Source organism: Petaurus breviceps, unplaced genomic scaffold (genome assembly GCF_028583685.1).
Source record: "Petaurus breviceps papuanus isolate PSGF00001 unplaced genomic scaffold, PetGlider_PUasm1.0 90919, whole genome shotgun sequence".
Classification (NCBI taxonomy): Eukaryota; Metazoa; Chordata; class Mammalia; order Diprotodontia; family Petauridae; genus Petaurus; species Petaurus breviceps.
In genome coordinates, this window is record NW_027187378.1 from 28579726 (window position 1) to 28585152 (window position 5427).

Sequence of the window (5427 nt, forward strand, 5' to 3'; positions counted from 1 at the left end):
GGAGAAGGTATGTCACTACTGGGAATCCCAGCAGATGGAAGCAGGGGTAGGAAGTAGGGGTGGTAACCAGTTTGGTGATCAACATAGTAAGGATGACAAATCCAATTATAGATACTTATCTACTAGACCAGAGGTGGGGAACTTGAGGCGCCAAGATCACAAGTGGACTTCTTCATCCTCAAGTGTGGCCCTTTGATTGAATGAAAATTTCACAGAAGTAACATTTTCAATTATTTTTTTTTAATTGTCATTATGCCTACATTGTGTTTGGTACTGTCAGAGGCTCTGGGGGTATAAAATAGGTATAACAGAGACTCTGGTCAAAAAGAGGTTACAATCAAATGAAGAAAAAGCATAAACACAAATGATTATGATGGAGGGAAGATGAGGTCAGTGCAAATGAGGCAAAGTGCTATGAGTACTTTGAAGAGGCATCACTTTCATGTTGGGGGATTGAGATATTCAGGGAGAACTTCATAGAAGAAGTAGCATCGATTCTTAAAGGAAAGGGCTGATATCAGCAGATAAGAATGGGGAAAGAATCCATTCCCCTCATGGAGAGCAGCATAGGTAGCAGCATGAAGCTGAGATCAGATAGGATAAGAGTCTTCATCTTAAGGATTCTCCCAGCATCCTTCCTCCTGGGAGATCAGGTTGCTGTTGATGATCATAATAACTAATTACTGGTAGATGAAACGAATGCCAAGCACTTAGCATATCTTGATTCCAACATGCAGTTTAGTTTCTCACTGTATTCTTGTGGTAAGATGGCAAAATTATGTTGAATGATAATATGATTAGGTGGATTTGAAGCTGAATGAACAATTGTACTGAAAATGTTGACTAATGGATAAATATCAACATGGAAATGGCAGCAAGGTTGCACATTGGATAGAGCGCCTGAACTGGAGTCAGGAAGACTCATTTTCCTGAGTTCAAATCTGATCTCAGATATTTACTAGCTGTGTGACCCTGGGCAAGTCACTTAAACCTATTTGCCTTGGTTTCCTCATCTGTAAAATGAGTTGGAGAAGGAAACGGCAAATCGTTCCAGTATCTTTGCCAAGAAAACCCCAATGGGTCATGAAGAATCAGACATGATTGAAAATGACTGAACAACAATCAATATGGAAGGAGGTCTCCCATGGTAGGCCACACACAAGACCATGCCCATGGCCCAGTCTTGTTCAATGTTTTTATAAATGGCAGAAATGATGATGTTGATTTGATGCTTGCCAAATGTGTGAATGAAATGAAATTGAAGGAGATTGAAGGTCGAAATCAAGAGGAAAGACAGACATTTATTAGCATTTACTAAATGCCTACCATATGCCTGTGTTAGTTGCTAGGAATACTAAGAAAGGCAAAAAAAAAATCATCCCTGCCCTCCAGAAGCTCACAGTCTAACGGGGGAAACAACATGCAAATGACAGTGTGCAAACAATTTATTGTTATTCAATCATTTTTCAGTCACGTCTGACTCTTTATGACCCCTTTTGAGGTTTTCTTGGGAAAGATGCTGGAGTGGTTTGCCATTTCCTTCTCCAGCTCATTTTACAAATGAGGAAACTGAGACAAACAGGACCAAGTGACTTGCCCAGGGTCGCACAGCCATTAAATTTCTGAAGTCACATTAGAACTCGGAAGTTCTGTCTCTGTCTCTAAGCCAGGCACTCCATCCACTGGGCCATCTAGCTGCTCCAAACAATATATAGACAGTATAAATTGATGGTAATATCAGGGAGAAAGCACTAAGATTAAGAAGGATCAGGAAAGGTTTCTTCCAGAAAGGGGGACTTTAGCTGAGACTTGAAGAAAGCCATGAGGCAGAGATAAGGAGGAAGATTCAGGCATGCCTAGATTCAGGACAGCTAGTAAAAATGCCAAGAGTCAGGAGATGGAGTGTCTTGTACTATGAACAGTAAGGTTAGTGTCACTAGATCACAGAGTACATAGAGGGGAGGAAGGGGTAGGAAATGTAGGAAGGAACCAGGTTATAAAAAACTTTGAAGCACAGTGGATTTTATATATGATCCTGGAAGCGATAGGGAGCCATTGGAGTTTATTGATTAGTGGGGCAACCTGTGCTTTAGGAAGATCAATTTAATAGCTGGAAGGAAGATGGACTAGAGTGGAGAGAGCCTTAAGGCAGGCAAATGCAGTAATATGGGGTGTATGGGTGTTCAGTGAAGACTAGGTGTAAAGCTTTGCTTTTCAGAACTTCTCATCTACCTTTGGGGTCCAGGGTAAAATCTGGGCGAGGACCAATAGGAAGAATTACAGGGAGAGGCAGATTCTGGCTTACTATAAAGGAGAATTTTCTAATATTGAGAATTGTCCTACAAATGAGATCATATTTGTTTTTTTAAAAGGCACTTAGCCCAGTGCCTAACTCATAGCAGGCATTATATAAATGTTTATTCCTTCTCTTTCCCCCCTTGCTACAAAAAGATGGGCTACCTTTAAAAGTAGCAAGCTTCCCACCTGTCAATGATGAACTGTCAAAAGTCTGGTAGGAGGGATTCATGCTCAAGTGGCAAGTTGGACCAAAGGATCTCCAAGAATATCTTCTGTAGTTCAATTAAATTGAACAAATATCCATTGAACTATGTGCAAGGCACTATAATTCTGGGATTCTCACAGAATGGTTCATTTTCATATTGCCTTCAAGGTTTACTAAGTCCTTAACTTCTTTGGCTTCATTCAAGTCTTAGCATAAAGTTCCACTTTCTGCAAGAAGTCTTTCCTGATTCCTCCATTGGTAGCCATCTCTAGGGAAGGTGGGGAGGGGAGAGAAAAAAGAGAAATTTATATAATAAATTTATTATATATTTGAAAGGAATATTAAGTTGGATGCAGATTTGCAGTTTCATGTCCAATCATTTTTTTATCATTCTGCTATGTTATGGAAATGCTTGTATAAAATAATTTTTTTAAAAAGTCTCTCCTAAGCCCTCTTAATCTTAGTGCCCTCCTTTTGAGACTACCTCCAATTCATCCTCTCTGTATCTTGTCTGTCCATAGTTGTTTGCATGTTGTCTCCCCAATTAGACTGTGAGCTCCTTGAGGGAGCCTTTGTTTTTTTGCCTTTCTTTGTACCCCCATTGCTTAGCTCGGTGCCTAGAATACAGTAAGCACTTAAATGCTAGCTGACAAATTTTCCTCATAACCTGAAGAGGCAGGTAATACCAGTATTATCATTCCCATTTTACAGAAGAGAAAACTGAGATCAAATTGCTAAGGAGATTTGCTCCATGTCACGTAGCTAGTAAGTGTTAGAATCAGAACTTGAATTCAGGATCCCTGACTCCAAGACCAATGTTCTTGCCATCATCCCCATCATTATATGATTGTGATGATAATGACAATGATGACGAATATTGAACTCCACCTTCAAAATAACAATACTGCTAATGAGATGGTGTGAGGTTATGAAGAAACCTAAACAAAAAATGATCCTGGGACCAGGATCTAATTCAGACTCAGATCTTTTTTTTGCAGCAGCTTACCTAACAGCTCTGTTTCTCAGAACAGTTCTCCAGAAAGCAAGTTCCCATGCCTCAGCACAATCTAAATAGGCACCATCATGACTTCTGGCTTTGCCTTCCAGCTCTGCTTAGATATGGGAGCTTGGAACTCCCTCTCTGATCTTTGGCTGGTGTCTCCCAGGTTTTCTCAAGCCAATATATACTCTCTCTATATATATATATTTAATTAAAGGGGCCATCCCTTGACTCACTTCTTAAAGAGGTCTATTCACTGAATGGGTGTTGCCTCACTCAAAGTGAGAACCTGAAAAGACTTTAACCTAAAAGGGCCAGGGTCTCCCATTGCATCCTGGGCCATCTCCAGTCATTTTGATAAATATCTGGTCACTGGAACCAGTTAAGTCTGGAGGAGAAAGTGAGGCTGGTGACCTTGCACAGCCCTCCCTCACTCAAATCAAAGTCAACTGCAAGTCATGTCATCATTTCCCTGATGTCATGGTCCTCTTCGAGAACAAAGGACAAACACAACACAACCACCTGTGACAGAAACAGGAATTGCTCCCTGAGTGATCATCCTCCAATGCACACAGCCCTAAGCTCTTTCTTAGCTTTGGTATGAGGCCCTTCAACATTTAATGAACTCCCCTTCCCTTTCCCCATGGAAAAGCTGAGAAGGAGATCAGGGTTAAAGCATGGATAATCCTAAACAACTCTAGAGGGAAGGGGCTACATCAGTAGAAAATTTTACTCATCCTTGCAAAGGTTACATATGGGCATACAGGATCATAACAAGGAAGAAAGTAATCATGGATTTTTAACCACCTACATTTTTCAAGCACTGTATTTTACAAATATCTTCTCATTTGATCCTCACAACAACCATGTGACATAGATGCTGTTATAATCCCCACATTATTATTAATATCTACATCCCCATTATTTATCCTCAGTTGAGAAAACTGAGGCAGACAGTGGTTAAGTGCCTTGCCCAGGGTCACACACAGCTAGTAAGTGTCTGAGGCCAGATTTGAACTCAGTTCTTTCTGACTCTAGGTCCAGTGCTCTATCCTCTATCATAGCATGATAAAATTTAAAGCTGGAAGACACATTAGGATGCCCCTAGTCCAAACTCTTCATTTTATACATGAGGAAACCGAGGCTGTGGGAAGTTAGGTGATTTGCTGAGGGTCATATCATCATTAAACATCAGAGACAGGATTTGAACCTCTAGAATGACTGTCCTTTCCACTGGACTGTGTTGTTTCCCACAGTACCAAATTCAGCTGAAGTTATGTGCAGAAGCTCGTCTTTGTGACGGTTTCTTGCTGACTAATAGACCAAAGTGGGAAATATGGATTTCCTCAGGGAACAGAACTATCTGTGAGGATCAGATCTGAACTCAATTGAACTATGAACCACTCTTCCTCCAGTCTATTCTCTCCTCCCCCCACTAAAAAAAAAGAAATCCAGCCAGAATAAGTTCTACTAGGATCATAGAACTTAGGGTTCAAAGATATCTTAGCAATAATTTCATTCAACCCTCTCATTTTACATACAAGGAACCTGGAATTAGAAAGGAAAGGAATTTACTAAGATTGTGGTTAGTTTGTAGTAAAGGAAAGACCAGCACCTAGGTCTGGTTACCCATATTGCTGCTCTCTCCCCCTTATTTCTGTTTCTAATTTGCAAAATCTCCACTTGGGATCCCCAAGTTATATTTTAAAATTGCACTGAAGTTTAAAACAAAACACAAAAATCCACCCCGTGAACTAGTCTGAACCTGAAAAGAAGAGTCCTGTGTTTTAAACCTGCTGAACTGGAAAGAGAACATGAACCTGGAAAACTTCTCCAAACCAGACCTGAAGAGAACAGATCTTTCATTAGTTTGAGTCCCTGGTTTGGATGAAGACCAAGCCAAGTCATCTGGAAGAGAAATGTC